We start from the raw sequence: 24,783 nt of genomic DNA, 5'->3' as shown, positions 1-24,783 counted from the left end.
GAGAAAATTCCAAAAGAGTCAGATGTGAACAGCATTTTTTTTCCTTTTTAAGTTCAAGAGGTGGCCCACCATTTCTTCCTTTTTGCAAAGGCCTCAGCCAGCTGAACTTCCTCAGTCCGGCAGAGCCTGTACTGTGAGGTGAGCACAGACAAAGCAACTTGTAAAAAACTCGGAACAGGAAAAATGATAAACAGTTATGGTAAAAGCTGAAAGATTTACGAGCAACAAGGAAAAGACAAAACAGAAATGCTAGCCAGATAATAAACTGAACTAGTTATCCATGATATTACCTCATCTCTAGACAGGGCAAGTTGTAACTATTCCTCTCAACAGATGTGCTCTACAGCTTTTGCACCTTTTGTTTTAAATGTAGATTACAATACTGCAATAACGATACTTATCTTAACCTAAAACTTCTTCAAAAATGTTAACCTGAAAGACCACTCTACTTCTAATAATCTTTCTATTCATTTCCAGGGGCGATGCTTGGGGGTTCTTTTTTTCCTTTTAAAAGTAAAATTGACTACAGTAATAGTACAGAAAAAGACAGGATAAACCGCTTGAAAAATACCTTTCTTAAGGTATTTTTGCAAAGCACTAGGTTTCTTAACACCTTCAGCCTTCTCTCAAGAAATTGACTACACCAACACAAAGGTTAGAGCCGGCCTATATTAAGTAAACAAACTCCAAGCCTGCTTGCTTTAAGGTAACAAGATTTTACTAGATTATCAACCTCTTGCTTATCCACAGGAAACAGATGAGGATTCATTCCTTTCCTGCATCTAGAAACTGATGACAACGCCATCTCACTATCAGTGCCAGATGGCAACCATCTAACTCTGAGCAAACAACCCAACACCACGGCTGGATGCCTGCCCATTGACACCACGCTTTTCAGGATAAGTTGGAAACTGCACAGGTTTTGAAGAGGAGGGTCTTGAAGAGGAGGGTTTCACAAATTACACACACCTTTTGCACACACACACAAATATAAATCTGTATTTACCTACGTACGAATCCGCACTAATGGTGTATAATTAAAGAACAAAACCAAACCCCAGCTCAAGTACCATGTCTTTGAAATCAAAACAAAGGTGTTTGTTTTTAAGATGAAAACTGAAAAATAAAAATCAGCCATTCCAACATAAGTACCACCATCTGCTAAATCGCTTCCCAATGTACTGACGCAAAGTTACTCATTGTCATACATACTAAACCATATCAGCCAGGTGAGATTTTAAGTTGGTACATTAATGACTGCAATATTTACAGGAGATTTTTCATGTAAATCTGTGTACTGCCCTTTCAAATTTCTGGCTTTGACACTAAAACTGGAAATGAACAAAACAGTGGAACAACTATTTACAGAAAAATATGTTAATTTTTTCTACATTTATTTTAAATTATTTTTAAATTCTATTTTAAATTATTTAATTATATTAAATATAGTAAATTATATTAATATATTTTATATATATTAATATAGTTAATATTATATTATACTATTTATTTTAATTATATTTTAAAATTCTACAATTATATTCAATGAATATTTTCATCCAGGTCTTTTAAGTGGAAAAACCTTTTGTCCCTTAAAAATCAAATGTATTTCTGACATACGATCGCTGCTGGCAGACAAACAGGAATGTATGTCAAGCAACTGAGTGAAGAAAAATAGTCTGTGACTGCCAAGACAACATATTTTGCAAACAAATTTAGTATTAAAATGTATATCCTACACAGAAATGATATATTATTGTATAACTGTTTAGAGGAATATATAGTAAGTGTTATAAATAGTGTACCATCACTGACAGGGTAGTAAATCACTTCCTTTTTGTGGCCACCGCCTGCCCGGTTTTACCTACTACACAACTATTCCCCCTGGCTCATGGATCTCAGCGGGCTGTCGGGCTGGCAGTAGGGTCAGGATCAAGCGCTGAGTGTGACCATAGTGTAACCAATGGCAGCCCCTTTCCACCCTTCAATTCTCCTTGTTTGCTCAGGGGTCTCTCCTTTAGCTTTTATAGAAGGTAAAGGACATGGAGGGCAAATAGCGTAACTACAGCACAGAGATGGTTCTTGCTTTCCAACTGACAAATCTAAATCATAGAATCATAGAATGTCCTGAGTTGGAAAGGACCCACAGGGATCATCGAGTCCAACCACTGTCCCTGAAAAGGACACCCCACAGTTCACACCGTGTGTCTGAGGGTGTTGTCCAGTCTCTTCTTGAACACTGTCGGGCTTGGGGCCGTGACACCTCCCTGGGGAGCCTGTTCCAGTGCTCCTCCACCCTCTGGGGGAAGAACCTTTACCTAACATCCAATCTAAACCACCCCTGTGTGTCACTTTGCTGGGTTTTTTTGTTTGTTTGTTTTAATCCAAGCCTATAATAATTCTGCAGAGTAATTCTCTTTGGGCAGAAAGGAGAAGAGCAAACCACTTACAAGTCCGACTTGTGTCCTTTTAACTCTCAATGTTAAACTTTCTCAACCTCCCAGAGCTCCAGAAGCACCAGCAAGGCAGGGGGGTGGAATTCTACACAGCAGAGGACAACAGGATTTTCCTGAGGACGAGCCCAACAACGTGGCCAACATGTTTTCCTGGCTTCCACTGCCCTGCGGAAGGAGGGCCCTGGGCTGCATCCACATGCAGGGCTCCCAGGGTCAGGCCCCTTGGCCGACGGTGACCTGCAGAAGGACTTCTGAAACCTTCCTTCTGCGACAAGGGAAATATCTCGCTGCAGTGACTTGCACTGCATGGGTTCCAGCTTGAACGCTGGGAACATCGTGTGCGATGGACTAAACACCAGGTGAGCTCAGTGGCTTCCTCAGAATGGATCCATGGACAGTGATCAAGGAGGACACCCGAACTAAGGGTAACTACTGCTACAGCAGGACATGAGTGACGGCACTGCCTGTCCTGCTGTCTCCCCACCCTTCCCCACAAAGATGCTGCCCCATAAAATCAACGTGCGACCATTAAAAGCATCTCCTTCAAAATAGCAGAGATCAGTGGCTTGCTAGCACTGAGGCTACCCTGTGTGCGCTGGTGCCAGACGAGCAGAGCTGGGCACTCATAGCCATGATGGAGGAGCTCCAGGGAAGGTCACCGCAGCCACCAAGAGGCTCAGGATGGGACTCCACTCCTGCTTTCCATGGGGCACTTCCCGCAGAGTTTGGGGTACGGTTTGACCTGTTGTCAGGATAAATGACTTCAAACTCCTTTTTCCTGATCACTCTCATAGAAAATACAGCCAGTTTGCTGCTACTCTGCGTACAGCCACCTGTATATAAATCTGCAGACACCTACCCCAAGCTATGTCAACATTACAAACACCGATTTTTAATGTTATAACAAGCTGCTTAAAAATACTCTGGATCAAATTCATATGCACACACACAAGACCCCAGCAGTGGCACACATCTATCTGAGGGCAGAATAGGGCTCCAGGTATTCAACAGTGTTTGTGGAGTTTTAAAATATATTTTCTCTATCGACTTACTTCTTTTCCTTCAGCAGTCACTAAGTGCTACTTACTGTAAATGCCTTTTTTGTGTTATGGCAAGTATTCTGAGTTTCAATGTGATGCACTTAACATGTCCATGTAAATTTTTAATTTTTGGAACCAGTCACTTCACACTCGCTGACTCTAAGAAAGCTCTAGCACTCACAACCAAAAAACTTTGCTGAAAATCAGCTACAAGGCCTGAAAGTCTATTTAAAGATGCAAATGTGTGTGAATAGTTAGTGCAGATGTTTTTCTACACCAACTGTACTTGCTGAGTTTCACCATTTCCATAAAGCACATTAAAACAAGTGTGTGAACACTCTGAGATGAAAGTACCAAGCACTCCTGAGACTTCCAGTGGAAAGTAGAGCTGCCTGACTTTTCTCCAAGCAGACAGGAATGCCCATGATTCAGCAGCCTGAGTAAATAAAAGCGGTCCTTATTTCCTAATTTTGCTGGCTGGCCACACTGCAGCAGTCTCTGTGCTGCTGCCAAAGGGGATGCAAAACTGGAACTACACCCAGCAGCTGAAGGACTGTCTTTGTTAGCCAGCCAGGCCTTCCTGACCATCTTCTGGCAACAAAACTCCCGTATCCTGCAAGGAAGACCTCCATCTCAAGCTTGATAGTTCTCTAGTCTGTCTAATAGGACGAAACAACAGATTTTGCCTGGTCTGTGTTGGAGGAGGACAGCTGGAAACTCAGTTAGGAGCGGAGTAACACCTGTTCAGTCATATTTATGGGGAAAAGTGCTCACTAACAGAAAAGTGAAGTAATACCAGAAGGAGTTATACCACGAATGGGGAGGGAGGAAGAGGGAAGCATCGGAGCACAAAAGCACCTCTGTGGAGTTAGCAGCCAGCCACTCATGTGCCAGCCCCAGTAGTCGTGAGGTCTTAAAAGTGATCTTATCCCGAGTGCTGTTGACTGAATTAACAGTACTGCTTCAGAAAAACATTACTTAGTCACCGGGAAGGTTTATGACATATGCATGCTTTGGCTGGAATATGCTTCAGCGCACTTGCTTTATCATGCCTTATTTTTCCGTATGATTTAAATGTGTTTTTGCTGCCACTAGACAAATGGCCACATTCCTAGAGCACATGTCAGCAAACCTTTATGTGCCATAATACATAAGGTTTCTCTGACAGAATAGAGTTTACAAATATGAACAAATTAATAATTTCAATACCCAGTAAGCAGCAGTTTTCTATTTTCTCCATTTTGCTGCTCAAGTAACTGGGGCACAGACAAGCTGGAGCGGTTTGCCTCAGGTTACAAATGTAATCTGTGCGAAGAAGGAAACAGAACCCATATCTCCCAGGTCTGAGCCATCCGTGAAAGAAAAATCCTTTCTCCCCCTGAAACACAGAGCTGGCAAAATGCTTAAGCTGTTGGACCTGACCAAAGAGAAAGCCCAGCAGATTAGCCGGACAGACACCCCCTGGGCTCTGGGTCCTGCTGATACGTTCTTGCTACTTTTCCCCCTCAACAGTAATGGCAGACTGGTCAGACAACTGTCCCCCAGGACCCCACCTGAAGTACTGAATAGCAAGGTTTCTTTAACAAGTACAGAATTTATAACAATGGGTTACACAGGACGAGAATAGATACTAAAAATGAGAAAGCAAGTATGCCAGGCAGCAGTACATAAACACATCTACTACATACTGCCACAGGCATATGGATTATGAATGCACATGTATGCATTGAAGTGTTGTGTAGTTATTATTTGTTGTCTCACCACCAGCCAAAGACCCGTTCATATACAATTGTGTACACATATACATGCTCATACACATGTATTGAGAGGGACGGACAATTAAATTAGCCTTTGCTAATTTACCAGATGACATGTTACAAGATAGAATTTGAATTGTAAGAAAGGAAGGACTAATAGGAAGTAGGTAGGTTAGTTAACTGGATGTATGATAGAGCTCCACAGTTTTAAATCTTTGCATTTTTGTGCAGGTAATTGAGTGGAGTGGTTATTATATATCATATAGTTTACTTGTAATGGCCATTTCAGGTTTTAGTGCTGGACACATTTTATATTATTACCACCACTAATTGTCTGCAGGGCTACCTTGAAAATGAGCTAAGGAATCTTAGGGGAACATGCAGGTGTGAATAAATAGTAAACGAAGAGGTTAGATATTGCTGAAATAAAACAATGTTGTGCTGTGTGCTGCATAGATCTAAATAACTAGAAGATCAAAGGATAGTGTTTAAGTTTTAACATGGTTTCAGTGATGGCCTAATACATGTCACTGAAACAAACTGTGGTTTTGAAGTTTTTAATAGAATTAGCAGATAGTGCTACCCTTTAAAGTCACGTTAAATAACATATACATTATTATATAACATTCTCCATTTACTTTCAATAGAAAAGTACACAGGTTTGGAAAAGCTGCAACTTTAATACAACCATCACATTTTTTTCACATCAGTGACCCCACATTAAACTCACTCATTTGTCTCATAACTTATTAAATGGCTTGAAAACTAATACTCTGTAATGGGCATTCAAAAGAGAAACGTGAACTTTAAAAATTATTTATAATTTACAGATGTTTTTAAAATCTATCAATATTTCAAAACTGTTTTGGGAGCACCAATTAAACGCATTAACAGTTAGATTACTAGGGGAGAAACATACAGGGGTTCCTGACCAACAGAACTGAGACAGCTGGTAGGGAGGTCTCACCATTTTAGATTTCATAATCAGAAGAAAGGCAGCTCCTAGAAACAACAAATAAGGCACTTTAATACCTCGCAGGAAAAACCTGCTTGCTTTTATAAAATGCCTTTAATGCCTACATAAGTAGTTAACATTCCTGTATTGCTCTCCTAAGGTAACCTAAGCCTCCAGTTCCATTATGTCTTCTTCAGAAGACATATTACTATTACATATGTAGAGAGGAGCATAAATGTTTTCCTTGATTGTTGCTTAAAGTTCATTTGAACAGACGGCGCCCAATGAATTCCATCTTCTACAGCCAAATTAAAGAAAATGTAAGCAGTTCACATTCTGCTCCACCTTTCAAATCATCCACAAAACCCAATTTGCAACTAGAAGAAAACAGCTACCCTCCGCTTGTTTGAGGAAGACAGTATTTTGTGCCTCTCTAGGCAAAGAGAAAGAATAAGTAATTTTCCACAGCCCTGTACATATAACTAATGACACTCACCATCCTCAAAGCTCATTATACTGCTTTACATAATTGGGAATCGCATGTCACACAATTAATTTACAGGGGTTGTTTAGTTGTGACTATACAAGCACTAAGCGATTCAAATTAGCTCATTTGTCCACTGCTTAAATGCGACAAACACATTTACACTGTATTTCTTCCGCTGTTAAGTTGCTGTTTCTTTTAGTAGTTGTTTTTGTTTGTTTGTACGGTATGAGTCAGAGACCACCAGGCTTGTTCCATCTGAAGCTAGGGTCGGAAAAAAATCACCCTGAGAATAATTACATTTAGAATCAAGATAATGGGAGAGCAAAAAACCCATTCAAACACTCTAGCAAACTTGCACATTATAATGATCTCCTAAGAACCTGGATATTAACAACCTCCTGTACTAGAAGTAGTGATTCAGTCAATCAGGTCTTTGCTAGAAAATAATCATTATAATTTGTTGTGCTGATGTATTTGTACTGCCTATTAAGAACAGCAAATTACTAGGGGACAACAGTTCAGGTTCCTCACTGGACTCCAATACCTTCCTCTGCATTCTGCTTTCACTGGGTCGTGCTCTCCCCAGGCAACTACATGAATAGGACCAGAAACCCTTTCCTTCCAATATTCCCCCGCACTGCAGCTCCTTTTGAAAGCTGCTGAAGTGTACGGAAGCCTCAGAGACTGCAGCCCCAGTAACACAGTCCTACTCATCAAAGCAACTTTCCAGTGGCATACAGGTATTAGAATGAGTGGACTGCTTCTTTCTTTCCCAGGTCACAATATAAGGAGTGTGTCTGAAGTCAGAGAAGCATTGTTCTTTCTCTTCCCTTCCCAAAATCAAATGGTCCAGTGGTTTGGACTCTGAGAGCTGAAGGAGATCCTGCTTCACAGCTGCCTTCCAAATCCCCATTCCCACACAGCCCCAAAAACCCCCTGGGGAGAAGGGCAGGCTGTCAAAACCTGCCCAGCTGGAGGCTCAGACAAAAGATGGAGACCCTGAGCAGGACGTGCAGGCAGCAACCCGTCAGATACCAAGCACCGCCGTGGGTCCTTATTTGAAAATCGCCCTTCTTTCAGTTAATCCATGGTTTAATCATGAAGGTCTGCAGGGATTGCTGGGGATGTACCTCACACTCAGCCACCTTCCCTCTTTTTGTTATCACGTATGCCTGTCTCTCCTACCTGTGTCTACATTTCAGCCACCCAATTCATTGCTTCATTGCCTCCAGACCAGAACAGCAGCAGCAAGACACACTTTGGAGTGGGCTAAACTAGGACAAAGAAAAGAAGGGAATCGGTGGAGAACAAAAAGAAAGGAATATAAGGTGGGAAGAAAGAAAGAAGAAAATAACTGCATCTGAAAGAAACTCAGGCAAAGATATCGCAAAATCTTTTACAGGAAATGGGAAGTAAAAGGAAATTAAGATCAAGCGAAAGCAATGCAGGCAGTTAGCGCTTTCAAAAACATATCAGTGCTATTTTACAGTGTGCTAGACTTAAATACAGTAAATAAACACAGAACTGCTTATTTCTTAGAATGACAGAGATGTGGTGGCGGTCTTATTTACACAGGTGAAAACTCCTGGACCTAGATCTGCAAAGGGATTTAGGTGTTTCCAGGAGCCTAAGAAGCAAAGAAAGCAGGATTCATGGGGCTCTGGCGGGGACCAGGAAAAGGTCTGCAACCCCGCAGCTTGGGCACTCAGCTGGGAGAGGGGAGTACTGGGCTCTTTGTACATTAAAGAGGCACTGGATAAAAACAAAAATAAACCTAAGCACAAGTTCCAGACTGCAAGAACCCCTGGACTAAATGAGTGTCCGTCTCAGTAGGTTAACAGTTCCTTCTCAAATGTGCTCCTACCAGTCCTGTGAATAGGGTACTCTTTGCTCCAGCAAGCTCAGCTAACATGTAAAGAGACCTACCAAAGACCCTCTGCTCCAAGGCAGGAAACACGGCTTTGAATCCCCTTGGGATGCCGAGGGAACCAAATCAAGGCCTCATGCCATTTAATACTTCACCTACCTGGCCCCTATGAAGGGAAGACAAGAACACAGCACTTCCTACTGAAAGTGCCCAGCATGTCCTGGGCTCAGTACAACGCTCTCTGTTCAGCAGGGTGATCAAAGGCAGATACCCAGAAGTGGGTACCCAAATACTCACACTAGGGTGGTTTGCACAGACTGATGCCTGAGAAACTTTTCACAAAAAAAAATAGGTGCCTACCAAATTGGGCTGAACCCTGAGATGTAGGTTTTGGACAACGATTTCTGTTTAGCTTCTTATAGTCCATCTACATCCCATGATAAGCTCCCTTTGTTTTAGATCTGGCTGTTAGTGCAGATGTGCTGCACAGCTGTTAAAAGTGATGGCCCCAAGCAAAGGTAACCTTGATTTTTAGACTAAGTCAGTGCTCAGAATGGCAGACAAATGCTTACACCCCGACTTGTGCAGCTCAGTCACACTGTGGGCAGTGTCACAGGAACTTTTTCACTGTAGCCAAAATACTGTGGAAGACAACAGCCCTTTCTCCCTGACCCTTGTTTCCCCAGGTTACTTGAATGGGAACACATAGGGTTGTCTATGCCATGAGACAGGCACAGGATAGTAGGTGTGTGAGGCTTCAACTAACTTACAGGTGGTCCAGCCTGCAAGCCGGACCTAATAAATTTCCCAGTTCAGAATGGTCAGAGGACCAAATTCTGCTATGAAGCCATCACATGTAAACTGTCGCAAATGTAAACTGTCACATCTACCTTGCAGAACATGAGTCCCTCTGCATGGAATTCTGCAAGGTAAGAGTTACATTTTAAATATATATGCTTCATTCAGTCCTTTCATTTAACATAGGTTTATTTGGGTGATTTAATTATTAAAAAGATGGGGAAATTCTTTGCAAAAAGCAGCATTTTCCTTCTCTTCTGTATAATTTCCATTCACCAAGACTGCTGAAACTCGTGATTAAATGTCTGAAATAGCGGTCTCTCCAGAAATAAAGAGACCTCCGCTTTGTTAAAGCTTATATCTAAAACAACGCTTTGTAGCTTCCTCAATGTAGAATGGAAGCCCTGTGTGAAATACAGTAAATTAAGCCTTCTGCTGTCAGGGCTGGAAATAAGTATAGAGTAGAACAGTGGCTGGATTTAAAATGATTTTTTTTTTTATTGGCTTCATTTACATCCTGTCTAAGGTCTTCTGAACAGCTCAAGGTGTCTTATCTCTGGCTACCAGGGGGTATTTTGCAGTCAAAGCAGTTAACGTACTTTCTCTCTCTCTCTCTCTTTTTTTTAAGGCCATCTTATCTTATCAGACAGATCTCTTCAGGCTGAGGAGAACCCATACTTATCAGTAGCTGTACACTGTATTGACAGCTCAGTGCTGCTAGGGACAAATGAAAGCTTAGGGTAGAGAAAGATCAGTTAACCTGTTCCACTCTCAGTTTAGACTAATCTTTGGTTTGTCTAACTTCAGGAAACGTTGTATGTCTTTTCTCTGTTTACTTCAACAACAGAGACACACAATCACATCATCAGTTGCTAAATCTGGTGCACAGGTACAGCCACTGTAATAATCCCCAAGGCAGCCTGCCTGTTGACTTGTTACTGCCAGCAGTGCTCTGCTGACCTCCAGCAACTCCTTCTCCAGGTGACCTCAGGGGTGGCAGATCATTCTGGGAGCATCTGAGTGTTCCTGGGATCGCACAGCAAAACAAAAATGAAGGACTGCACAGACTCACAATTTGTAAACCAACCTTCCCCCAGAGCAAGGAGAAACACACATGCTGAGGGCCGGAAAAGGAAAGTAATCCCACATATGGTCTAAATGGAAGCAATGAGACTGAAGGTGAGCCTAAAGAGCACCCTGCAAGCTTGTTTTTGGATCAGAAGATAAGAATAATGGAGTCATCATAGAATTACAGAATACCAGGTTGGAAGGGACCTTGAGAACCATCTGATCCAACCTTTCTTGGCAAAAGCACAGTCTAGACAAGACGGCCCAGCACTCTGCTGCACCGAATCTTAAAAATGTCCAATGTTGGGGAATCCACCACTTCCCTGGGGAGATTATTCCAGTGGCTGATTGTTGTCATTGTGAAAAATTTTCATCTTGTGTCTAATCAGAATCTCCTCAGGAATAACTGGCACACATTGCCCTTCATCTTTTCTATGTGGCTCCTTGTAAAAAAGGAATCTCCATCTTCTTTGTAGCCACCCTTTAAATACCTAAACATGGTGATAAAGTCTCCCCTAAGCCTTCTTTTCTCAAGGCTGGACAAACCCAGTTCTCTCAGCCCTTCCTGCTACGGCGGCTTCCCAGTCCTTTGATCATCTTTGTGGCCCTTCTCTGAACCCTCTCCAGCCCATCCAGATCTTTTTTGCACAGCAGGGACCAAAACTACACACAGTATTCCAGGTGTGGCCTGGCAAGCACTGAGTAGAGTGGGATAATGAGTTCTTTATGTCTGCTGGTGATGCCCTGGCTGATGCAGCCCAGCATCCCATTGGCTTTCTTTGCCTCAGTAGCACATTGCTCACTCACACACTGAGCCTGGTGTCCACCAGGACCCCCAGGTCTCTCTACGCAGAGCTGCTCCTCAGCTAGAGAGATTTCAACCTGTGCTGCATTCCTAGATTATGTTTTCCCAGGTGTGAGGTCTTACATTCTTCTTTGTTGAACTTCATAAGGTTATTGTTAGCCCACTCTTCCAGACCTATCCAGGTCTTCCTGCTGTCCCTTCTGAAGTGTCCACTTCCTCACTCAGTTTGGTATCATCAGAAAACTTTATCACGGTACACCTGATCCCATCACTCAGATCAGTTATGCAGATATTAAACAGCGTTGGGCCCAACATCGATCCCCAGGGACCCCACTTGTGACAGGCTGCCAGTTTGAAAAGGAGCCATTTACCACCTCCCTTTGGGTACAGCCTGTCAGTCAGTTCCCCACCCACAGCAGAGACCACTTGTCTACCCTGTAATGCATCAGCTTCTCTAGGAGGAGGCTGTGGGAAACTGTACCAAAAGCCCTGGAGAAACCCAAGTAGACCATGTCCACTGCTCACCCCACATCAACCAAGCAGCTTACTTTGTTGTAGAAGGAGATCAGGTTTGTCAAGTACAAATTGCCCCTGGTGGGTCTGTGCTGGCTTTTCCCAATCATGTGCTTCATCTGACTTGTGACAGCCCCCAGGAGGATTTGTTCCATAACTTTCCCAGGCACTGAAGTGAGACTGATGTACCTATAATTTCCCGGATCCTCTTCCTTCTTGTATATGGGGTGACATTAGCCATCCTCTGGGACATCTGATTTCCATGACTTCTCAAAAATTATGGAGAGCCATCTTGCAATGCTGTGAAGCAGCAGTTTATTTGGACCTGTCCTTCATATCCTACCAGGGTAAACTTCACAGCGTGACACCATTGGTAACTAAGAGTAGTCAGCCCTGATAACTGGTATCTGCAGCTTTCTCACCACAAAAAAAGGAGACAGAAATGGCAAGATTCCTCTTGTCCTTTGCCTGATGTCACGAACAGTGAACCAGGTCTAAAAGGTACAGCTGCTGTGACTGAAAAATGATTCACCACAATTTGAGGTGAAAAAATATTTAATTGAACATTAAGCCTTGTGTTGGACCTGCTTTCTACTTTTTTATGTTTATTTTTTCTCTCCCTTTTGTGTCCAAACACTTCATGAACACTTTTATATTAGTGATAACCCTAGACTTTCCCTGCAGAGAAGGTTCACTATTAATTGTCCATTATCTTGGTGTGTCAGCACAAAGGAGATGGGAAGAAACTCTCATCCAAATGGTTTCACCTCCCTCTCCTGAGAGTGATGCCCTTGTCAGGGCATTAAAGACATGAAAACCTGCCACTTATCAGAACTGTGTTTGAATCGAACTGCTGTCCTTGAAAACAGTAGACACCAGATACCATCAAAATAAGCCACATTAGCAGATCCTGTTCCACTGTGACTTAGGCAACTTTTATAAAGCTTATATACACACCTGTGATTGCATTATGGTTAATAACATTATGGCCATGCCTTAAAAAAAACAAAGGCATGTTCTTTTTTATTTTATAAGACAATAAGCATATTATAAATAGCAATTGCCAGAATGAAGAAAAGTTGGCCAGCATCTATGTTAAGTCTCTAGATGCCATATTAAAATGTGGAAAAGCAGTATGTGCAGATTTTTTGAAAAGAGATGGTAGTAGAAGGAAGATACATATGACATTTTTTATGAAGCAGTTTGGAAGATTTCGACAGTTTAAATAAGCCTGAGGACACACTTGAATGTAAACTCATTGCTGAACCAAATCATAACATTTTTTAATTACTTCACACTACCAATTCTTAACAAAACATAATTCAAGCCTATTAAAACGCTGAATTTGCTTGCTAGAATGAAACAATATTTCAAAGAGGTCTTTAGTAGTTCTATTAATCTGCTCAGAAACAAGCCCAACCAACCAACCAACCAACCAACCAACCAACCAACCAACAAGTTAAAAATAACCTAAGTTACATCCACAACTGCAGAGCTGCATTTGTTTTTTTTGGACAATTGATGACTGTCCTCACTTTTCACAATTTGAAGTCACAAAGGGGAGGGAAAAAAAAGAAAAAGAAGTTACGCTTTGCTTTTAACAAGTGAACAAGTGTACAAATTAATTCAGAGAGCTGTAATTTTGAAAATTTTCTATGTTTAATGTGCACTGCAGTTAAACTACTTTTTCTGTACAAATTAATTTACTGCATCAGTGATCGATGTTTATGTTTAGGCAATTTTATTTCTCAGTATGGTAAAATTAGACCTAATAGTTGCAACCTGTTATGTCCAATCTGTCACTGAAATTCAAATTGCCTTTTTCCTATTATTCAAGGAGCAATTTGGAGGAATTAAAGCCATCTAAAACCAGAAGACAAACAATTCTCTGTAAGGACTCAATAGCCTGTGTCATCAACCTGCTCTAGAAAGTGGTGGTTCTTTGTTGGCAGAACTGCTGCTGCCTTTGCTCAGGTTCTGAATGTTTCCAGCCTGGAGAGCCACAAATGGCACAAGTTGTCTGAAGAGACCAAAGCATTGTGCCACTCCTTTAAGGCAATATAAAGACTATACATTTTGAGGGAATGGAAGTATCATTAACATCTAACAGAAAGACCCTTCACTGTATTCTATAATTGTTAACGTTCGCAAGTTTTCAATTAGCTGCCCATATAGCTGCAAAAACCATGATTTTGTTCTTCATCTGGGATAAGGTAGTTATTGTCTTGTTCTTGTCAGCAAAGTACCCAGCTGCCACCAACTACTATTATTTATTACTTCTAGTACTAAAATGTACTGGTCAAGCTTTGTTTACTACCCTTCGGCTTTTTTTTTCTCACTTCAGTGGGATGGCTGTGCTATACATGCCAGATTATGCCCTTGCAACACCTGAGGCTTCTTGAGGCCTCCAAGACTCTTACCCAATATTCCAATGTATCTTATCAATACACATCTTTATCACATTTAAATTTCTGGATGGATGTTGTTAGGCTCTTAAAAGCCTAACAACAAGCCTCCTCACAATTAAGCAATAAAAACTGTCCTTTTCCCTCCAGATATCTACCTTTATCTTCACCTTCATTTTTCTCTGTGTGTTTGTGTATGGGAAGGAGAGATTCATTTTTTCACACACACAAATGAATACTTTGCTTTCCGAATATCAGCATGCATGCAAGTTTCTGGTCTTGTTGGAGACAGATGAAATAGAAACAGTGAGATGAGAGATAATGTTGGTTTTGAGGAGATTTTGCATTTTTTCCAGTCATTTCGGTTTACAGTCTATCTTCTACCACTTCTAAAATTCCAAGTAGGCTAATTTCTTTGCAAGATTGCTCAGTTCATCAAGCTGATGAATAATTTTGCTACTAGGCTGTACTGATTAATGTGAATTAGTCAAGTGATTAATAATTTTACTGTTTTGCAGGACCAAGCTGCCCTAAACGTCTTGGGTTTTGATAGTATTTTACAAGTGGAACTTCCTTAGGTGGATGATATGTAACTTCCTGGATTCCCAGTGCTCAGCAAAGTGGCATGACCTTACCCCTGGGTTTACTCCTCCATTTTAGTGCCCATAAACCATTTTCAGATGACAACATTTCAACTAAGACCCTTGCTTTTTGTCCAGCACTTGGCTACTTCCTCTTCCCCCTCGTTTGTTTCTTTCCCCTGGTTGATGTTATCAGACTTGATGTCAGGCAAAGCATGTCTTTTTGCTGATTCCTATGCAGTTTCTAGAACAAAGACCTGAACTTCTTGGCATCCAGCATAATACAAGTAAAAACATCACCTGCATGGGTTCGGGTATGTATATAACAGTTAAATCATTTGATGCGGGATGGAAAACAGACACTTTCTTTCTGCTATTTGATGGTAGAAGTACAGACTATTGTATCCCACGATTATATTTACATGCTTCCTCCTGAAGTGGTCAATGAACCAAATCACTATTTATCATCTATTGTACAAGATTTCCTGACTCTGCTTGTGTTTAGACTCCTGTTTTGCTGATACTGAACTTCACAGTACTGTCAGTCTCCAGAGAAGCATATAAAAGCACAAACTATTTCTAAGACTGAATAGCGGGCTCTGTGTTAGGTAATGCATAGGCCGGTAGACTGCACTTTCTTGCTAATTACAGTGGAAGTTTTCTCTTAAAGAACACATGGCATTGCAAATGGCATGGAATCAGCTTGCTTTCTAATTGGAGCTTGCTTTCTAATTCTCTGAGTACCAAGTTTCCCCACAAACACACTCTTCTATATTTGGATACCGGATTTAACCCTCTTAGACAAAATAAGACTTGACACAATTATATATTTATTTGATCTTTTCTAAAGCACCAATTGCAAGCCAAGTAGCATAAAGAGCCGAATGCAAAACAGTAAAAGTAGAAAGCAAAATCTAATAGCATGTTACAATATGCTATACACACAGAATTCAAAGGGGACTTGCCAGCCCCAAAAGATTCAATTCCTGACTAGTTAGACGAAAGAGAAAAACAAAAGGGTAGCAGATGCAAAAACAAAGGTAGGGAGCCCATAAAACAGTCATGGATAGGCCAACTGAAATAAACAGGGCTTGCAGCTTGCCTTAAAGGCAGCCAGCAAGGGGCTCTGGCAGGGAGCTCCACAACCGAGGACAAGAAAGACTTGCCTTCGGCCCGCGCCTGACGCAGCCCGGGGAGGGAAAGTCGACTGCGTCCAACCGCGAGCAACTGCCAGACAGGGACCTGGAGTGCGAGGCTGCTGCCCAAGAACTGGGGGATTAAAATTTGAACAGCTACATGGATGGGGCTATATTTTTTTAATATATCAGTTTTCCACCCCAAGGAGGCTCCGGATCAATTTCAAGGGAAACAATTAGGAGCAGATTACAGTCGTCTAGCCCAGGTGACCGCAGTATGGTCTCTGTCCAAGATCAATAAGCAAACTGTTCAAATAAGCTGGAAATTCATCATGGGGATGCAGAACTAGGGCCCTTCTTGCTTGGGAAGGAACATCACGATGTTGGTCAATAATAACACTGACTTGTATCCTGTACTAGCCTAAAAATGTGTCTTTCCACATATCAGAACATTTCCTCTTTCTTTATTTCATGCCCATTGAGAAGGCAGCTTCTCAAGGCATATCATCTAAATGTTTCCCCTGCTTTCCTCAGTCTTGCATGTGTTGTGGTACAACCAGTTTCACTTCTCTGAAACATGTCTACTGGATACCTATGTTACATGCCTGTGAATACACTGCAGGCTTCCTGTAAGCAAGCACAGGTGATGGCAGACCAAATGAAAGTATCTCCAGTCAGCTAATGGAATGGCAACCTCTAACTCCCCTGATATCTCAGGAAAAAAAAGGAGATAAAACGGAAGACTCCCTTGTGGAAAAAATCAAAGACTAATCTTGGAATAAGCTGTTACCCATTTGGTCCAACCATGTAATATGCCAGTTTTGGGTTGCCTCCTTGGGCCAGGCTCCAGACTCATGGGACAGGAGCCCTCACCTCCAACACAGACATGGTGTCAGCTTGAGGAGCGAAGAGCTGGGGAGTGGAGGGCACACCAGGAGCATCCTGACCATCAGGAGGAGCCAGTAACAGCTGTTCCTGCCGAGCTACAGTCCTAACACCGGGTCACTTCAAAAAATGGGTAATCCAGGCAGAATCATGCTGTGGACTGGATCTGCCTTGCAGGACATTTTTTGGACCACTCTGTATCAACTCCAAAGCAAAAGCTCTTCTCTGCCTTTTACTGTGGCAGGGAAAAAAAAAAAGAAAAAAAAGAAAAAAAAGCCTGTTTTGTGGCTTTTTATCTCATGGGCATAAACCAAATCAAAACAATCTGAAATGCAATTGAGACAATTAGGTATTTTATTTCTTCTGACCCTAACATGGCTGCGAAGGAGACAAATAACCCTCCGGTCTGATCTTCATCTTCCTGGCAAAAAGCAATATGAACAACATCAGAGCAAACAATTGCTGACTTTGTACCAACGTGCAGAGAGCCTATGCTAACCAGGCAGCCTGTAACAGGAAACATTTCCAGGAATTTTACGTGTGTTTTTATTACGACAGGATCTGTTTTCTTGGTTTTATTTAGTCGTGAGCTGGGATTTGAGAATGCAGTGGTATGGTACTGTGTCTGCTACTTAGAGAGTGGGATGGCTGAAAAAAGGCTGTACTCTCCATCAGTTTTCTACATAAATACTTGGCTTTTGTTCCTTGGCTCTAATGTCTGCTACTTTAGCCCAGGCTTACCAGCCCCACATCAGACCACTTTGTTTCCACAGAAAACTTCCAGATCTCTGTCGCTACTTCATACAAAATTACTGCCTCTGAAATATTTTAATTTGCCGAGTTTCTTCACAAGCTAAAAACTGTGTTCCACTGAAGAGGTGGTTTGCATCACCTCAGATTATCTTATATGAGGTAAAAAGAATCCATGACCCCAACTTGGCTTTATCACAAGCTCCTACTCGTATTCAATGAAGAATTTAACCCTAAGTGATCATTTTTTTAAGCTCAACTAAGTTCCTCCCTTTCCCTGTCTATTTAATGGCAAAAAAGCTAATATTCTGTGTGTGGCAGGCATGATGTACTGGTGATGTACTGAACACGCTGAGGAAACTTCTAGCAAGTCATTTACATCAATGAAATATTAGCAGACATCCAACAGATACAGAAGCGGACCAGCACAAAAAGAATTGGCCAACATTTGAACACTATGCTGTTTCATTTGACTTATGTTACCAAAATACTGTAATACACTAAAATCTACAGTCTCAGAATAAAATCCTGGCTAAAGCCAATGGAATTTTGCTATTAACTTTAACAGGACCTGTATTTTAGCTTTGGTCTGGATCTGGTTAGATGTAAGGTTTAAGAAAATCAAACTTATTGCCTGGGAGTCCAGTGGTAATATTAAAAATGAATGAGCTATATTACTTGGGTTCATGAGGAAAATACAAAATGAAAATTATAGTAACTTTTCAAGGTTTATTAACTCAAGTCCCATAGCCTCGAGGGGCTATCTCCATCTGCCCTATTTATATGCTACCATGACAGTTCCTGCTCTTCAATAAGTTATGTTAAAACTGTAGGAATTTTTTTAACTTCCCATAGATAAGTATTTTCAGTGAAGCACACTGTGATTTTGTTTTATACTAATTAACTATGAAACTTTTAACCAAATATGAATACCTGACTACCAACTTGCATATTAAAAATGCATTTTGAAGTGACTATTTGGAAAGCTAACACATATAAATATAGATAAAGATATAGATGTATAGGTATATATATACACATATACAAAAAACAATGCGTATGTGTATTTTTGTATACAAAAACATAAAGGCATATCCAAAAAGAAAGCTTTCCCTTTTTCCACAAATTTCCTTAAAGACCCTGAGATCTAAATTACATCTTTAACTAATTCCAGATAAAAAAAAAAAAACAAATCTGTGCTTCTGAAGTCACTCTTCCAGAAAAGCCTGTAAGGTTAACCATGCCAGACCTTGCAGATGTGTTCCGAAAGCGAGAACCCCTTCCAGGGACCACACCGCTCCCAGCTCTGTCCCTTTGAGCCTTTGAACTCATCTCACAGGGTACAACTGTAGCACCATTGCATTGAAGGAAGTGGCCTCTCAGCTGGCCCAGCAGTATGACAAAGGAAATAAAGGTGTTTAAACAACATTTTTGATGCCACTAACAGGCAAACCAAGCGTCTGCCACAGTTCAGCTGGAATAAGCTCCATGGTGGCTCAGTATATAGTGGGATGTCAAGTCTCAGTGTATCCAGGTATAGTTAGAGCAACTCGATGGCCCTGTTGCAAGTCCAAGAAGTACTTGCAGATGGTCCATAAAGAGCAGCTTGATCACACGGCATGGCTCCCCACTTCCAGATGTAGCTGCCTTGAAGGCTAACCAACATGCATTGTTTCACTAATCCTACATTTCCTTATTAAGAGTTGCCACAAATATTTATGGAGTCATGAAAGGGAGATAGATGGTTTGCAAAACGATCAGAATGATTCCTCTGTAGTCTCAACTTTATGAACTGGGTGAAGTCCTGTCTTTACAGCTGACTCTGGAAGACTTTCAGATGTGTTTCTCTTTTCACCATCACCCAACACTTTGACTAAACTCGGAGTGCCAAGAGGAACTAATTGCTTTGGTCAAGTTTTCAACACTAAATCTTGAAAATTTCCGGTAGTCCAAATCATTTTGGCAAAAATTAACTTGCTGTTTTCTACGAAAAGAAGCGCTGATCTACTATTTGAGTCTTGTTTGTTTGTAATGAGATGTTCAAGTGTTCAGAATTTGCCATTTTGTGGATTATTAACAATGCATGTGAATTCCTGAAATCACTAATACTATGTTTGCTGGCCGTTCAAAACAACGTCTAACTGGGAACGAATTTGTCTGAAACTCTGCTGAAAACAGTTTTATTTTCTCCACCAAATTATGTACTTGCATAGTTAAGTGCTCCTTTAAAACAAACCAACGAACCAACCAACCAAACCAAACCAACCAAACAAAAAACTAAAAACACCAAACCCCAAAACCTTACTGGGCTTTCAGCGAGGCTATCAGTTATCACATTCATTTTATATGTTACACAGCAGTTTCTTTTTTAAGGGTTTACATAGTTTTTGCCCAATTTACTTGCTGGATGTTTTAAGCCTTCTGAAATTTAAGACACAAGATTATTCCTAGGAAAGATGTGCCTCTGACAAGCATTCTACTTCTCTACTGAAGATTTTGCTCTCACATTTTGGAGAGATATGGACTAATTCTTGATGTTACCTTAGATCAGTCTTAAATCAGTGTAAATTCATCGACTTCAAATGTGTTACTTTTGTCAGACATCAGTGTGACACCTGTGAGACTGAATTAGGCACACAAAGACAGCTTTTCATTTTATAGAGCTGTCTGAAAAGCTACCAGGTCTTAAAGTTGTGTGGTTCTTGTAAACATGGCTGCTGAGCCCTTCAGATGGAAACGTTTTATCAATATGTAAATTTTTAACCACTATAATAATCATTATTATCAACATCGGTGTCAACGAGGAGTAGACAACCACTTTGTATAGGTTTGGCTCTTCTCTCCCAATTTCCATTTGCAACTGCCAAACTGCCCGCTCTGTTTCTTATGTAAAATTGCAGATGTCTTCTTATTAATCAAGAGCCTAATACACTCCAGATGAATAAACAACTTCAGCACTGCAGCATGTACCTCACTTCTTAAACACAGAATTTATTGGAGCAGCCTGTTCCAAGATCTCTTAACTTAAAAAAGATGGTTTATTGTTCCTCACTTCTACAGCAGGGGCCTAATAAATGCATTGAAACTACGTCCCTTTGCAATGCAGTATTCAAAGAGATTTCCAACCCTACAGTGTAACATCATCCAAATCCTTTGAAACCCTAAGTAGTTGCACAAGCTCAACCATCCAAGTATAGAAAACCTCATAGGGAATGGAGAGCGAGGGGATACACTGGTGTTGACCGGGCTACACTGGTGGGTATTGCTGAGCCACCTGCAAAACGCTACAGCACGTTTAGTGATGGTCACCAGTCCACGTGCCATCTTGGAGCACAGGCAGGAACTCCTTTTTCCAAATGCCCAGTAGTAAGGAGGAGAATATATAGCTCCCAAAGTTCTCCTCCCATTAAAAAAAAGGAAATAATGTAGTTGTGCATCAATTCACTGATGTTATGTCACTGTATATTTAGCCTGTAACCCAGCTAATCAAAACTGGTTTAAATACTTCTATTTAAAATCTTCCACAGCTTGATTTACATACCCTAAATTAGAGAAAAACAGAACCTTTCTTTAGAATCATGTAGAAACAGGAAAAGGAAATAATGATTAGGGTTTTAAAGCATATATTAACTCATAGATTGCTGATTTTTTAATTATTGTTTCAAAATATTGGCATCCTCCTTAGAACTTGCAGATTACTAATGTGCTTGTTACTATTGGACTGCTAAGGGTAGTTCTATTAATAAGATGAATGTATATAGAAAGCTGGAAAAAAATAAAGGTTATAATATTAGCATACCTTACTCATTTTTAATTAAAGAATTAAAAAGCCCAGTCTTTGGGGGGTTTGGGAAAATAGTGTAGCCAAATGAGACCAATTAACTTCATTAGCTTCTCCAAATACCTACTTTTTCAGCACATTTCTATTTTTCCATCTGCTTCACAACTATACATGTCTACAAATTAACATTTTATTTATGATTTTAAAGTTCCAATTCATAAAAATTATGTATTCATCGCATACAGTTTCCTGTATTTATTGAAAAAAACACTACACTAAATTATGTATCTTCCATTCTTCATTTCATTTTTTCCTCTGAATGAGAGAAGCGTGCAGCCTGCAACTGCAAAAAAACAACCCAAATCAGGGTTGAATGCTCAAAGTGGGAACATTCATACTACAATAGGAACTGCACAAAATCTATTTGAAAATGACAGTTGTAAAAACTCAGAAAAAATAATATGATAGAAGTGTCATTAAAATGCCCTATTGCTACTACTGAGCTGCACAAACATTTTCTTCAGCCATTTGTTACAGGTTAGCAGTCTGACAAGTCTTATCACACTCAGCATCAATTTCGTTCATCTTTTTCTCAACCATTCAGCATCATGTACAGCAGGGACCACCGAATCTCCAGCACCTTTCCCTTTAGAGGAGTTTTGTGATGGTTAGTAATGATAATATGAAGAGTGAATTGATTGTTGCAGTTATTTAGCAGGCAGGAAAATACCTTTACAACTTTGATATCAACCAAACCTACTAATTTACCTCAGCCTCATCATCATTACCTACTTTTTAATGATTATATGGCAGCTTCAAGTGTGAGGAGATTTAATGGACAAGGAAACCTTCTCTAATGAGTCATATTATTAAAATAGTTTTAGAAAAAAATGAGATTTTTATTAGTTGGAAGAAGGGAGCAATCATCAGGAGTATTTGACATGTCCAGAGAGGAACGGACACTCTCTCTTTCTGGTTTTGCTTCTCGTATAAGAAAGTCAGCAACCATAGTTCAGAAAGGCACCTCATCATATGAAGAAGGAAGAATGGAGAAGGAAATATTAAAGGGGCATTTTCAATTTAAATTACAAATTCCTGACATAACTCATGAACTGTGTCATCTAGTTTTCTTGTTTTGGCTACAAAATCATTTTATATGTAGCTACTAAACCGTGACCCTCTAGGTGAGGTGCAGCCAGGGAAATCACAATGTGCAGAACACTCCCATTGATTTTTTTTATGTTACACAATACAGAAAAGAGAAACAGTCTGCTGTCTGTTACCTTCTATTTTTAAAATGTTTTGAGTAAAGTGACCTAAGTTTTAGACATTTTAATGACATGTAAAGCTTAAGGGTGCACCTGACTCTGGATGCTGCCCAGTTTCAACCTTTTGTTTCCCCAACAGGTTGCAATGCCCTGAGTGAGACAGAAGAGCCCTGAGCTTGTTTCCTGGCTCAGCCACACATCTTTTGCACATCTCTGCACAACATGGACCATAACACTTCCCCTTTTTGCTAAAATATTGGGAAAAGATAATAAAATGTGCCTGTGAGACACTTCCATAGAAGGTCCCCAAATTAGCTGGATTGGTAAGGTGAAATCTAATGCCACTAGCAGTATCCAGACAGGGTTCCATGTCAAATCTCAGGAGGATGCCTCAGCTCCTGATCTAGTCAATGGAGACAGATGGAGGCTCTTCACTGGGCCCTACATCTCTATCCTTTCAGAGTTTTTTCTGGAAGTGTCTGGTTCCAAAGTTTGGAGAGCTCAATCCCACCTGAAATGTCATCTCTTAGATTTCTATCTCATATCCTTCACTCTCTCCAGAACACCTACTTTTGACTCTCCAACATCCCAGGCAGGGAAGAGGACTCCTAGTCACTCTGACTCTCTAACATCACAGGCAGCTGACAATCCAGCTGGAAAAGGAACCATCAGTGTGACAGTATACAACAAACTAGAACCAGCTCCACTGTTGGTTAGGCAGGGCTTTTCAGTTTCTCTCAGACATGAAAGCTACTTGTCTTCTTTATGATAACTTCAATCTGACTGAGGAAGCCACTCTACATATTGGGTCAGAATACACTAGGATAAAGCATATCTGTTTATGCTGTTTATACGTTGTTCAGCAAAACATTTAAGTTCAAGGCAATAGCAGAGAAGGCTACTACGGCTTTGTTAACTTCACTGTCATGAAGCTCACTGGAGGTCTTCTTCCTACACAAACAAATAAATGCATTTACTTTCCTAAACTCTTCATTTTCACATTCACACCATCATCACTGCACTACATATACATCTATTAGCCCCAAAATCAAACTGCAGAATCCAGTCCAAAAACATGTCTTCTACTGTGTGCTTCTCACCAAGCTTTGAGTTAGAAGACTGCAGCCTTCCTGTTCAGCAAGGATAAACACAGTGCCCAAATGCTAAATCTTCTGTGTGCCTCTGATTTTATTTTTAACACTTGTAATATTCAGAACCTGAACTTCATCGGTGTTGACCTCATGATTTTGAGGAACTTGGTTCCTCCTTCCCAGCTACAGAAGAGACAAAGCAAAACGACTGAAGGATAGGCTAAATCTAAAGCCACTCCTCTTCATTTAGGACGCTGAAAAACCTTGTATTTAACTCAAGCAAAACTTTATGACTCTCTTTGGCAGAAGGACTCCAGACAGCCCATCTAGCCATCAGAACTTATATTCAGCATAACCAGCAGGACAGCTGAGCAAACAGAGAATAAACAACAGGAAGTGGAGCTGCCTGTAAGAGACAATTCAGGAATTGCAGAACACCTAGAAAAAACTATTTCACTTGTACCTTGTGACCAAGCATAGAAATTCTGCTATTGTCTTCCAAAAGAATTTATAAATTTTGTTATACTAAAGGAACAAATACATGTAATTCACTTACCGCTACATATGAGCTACACAAGTAGGCAACTCTGTTATCATCCTCCTACTCAAAAGCAGTACATAAATACATTCAGTAGTGCACCGGCCAGGCAGCTTAGCTTACTTCTTAACTTTTAAACTTTGAATTAGGTTTTTAAAATTCAAGATGAAAATACTGCAAGTAATAAATATTTATACAAGCTATCTGAAGATATAAAACTGATTTTAAGTAATGATGCTGATAATAAACCCGCATGAAATCTGTGCTTATGATCTTCTATGTACAGGTCAATGCATTTATTCTCTGTCTGATTTGGTGGATGCTACAGTAAGAAAAGACGAATATAGAAGAGATGAAGACTGAGAAGGTGAGGCAGGTGATAAGTGGAATTCTAGAAGTTATTGGAAAGCAGATGTAAGCATATCAGTAAATATCTCTTTTCCCCACAGGCAGATTTCACAGCTGGGACTTAGATGAATTCCTTTTCAATGAACTATTGTCTTTGTACATCAGCAATAAGATGGTGGTACAGCAGAAACAGTCAAACCAGAGCTCTCTCAAATGGATCCATTCCACCTCCTCTTTAATGCCTGTTCTCTCAA

At 40.6% G+C, this 24,783-nt stretch overlaps 1 protein-coding gene across 6 annotated transcripts in view; it reads right to left on the bottom strand.

The window, feature by feature from the left end:
* Window positions 1-24,783, bottom strand: part of ZNF521 (zinc finger protein 521) — a 235,116-nt gene that overhangs the window by 140,110 nt on the left and 70,223 nt on the right. The window lies entirely within an intron of this gene.

Source organism: Streptopelia decaocto (genome assembly GCF_964273445.1).
Source record: "Streptopelia decaocto genome assembly, chromosome: 2".
In the NCBI taxonomy this organism is placed as follows: domain Eukaryota; kingdom Metazoa; phylum Chordata; class Aves; order Columbiformes; family Columbidae; genus Streptopelia; species Streptopelia decaocto.
Note: the sequence above shows the minus strand (reverse complement) of the source record. Positions and strands in the feature narration are given on the sequence as shown.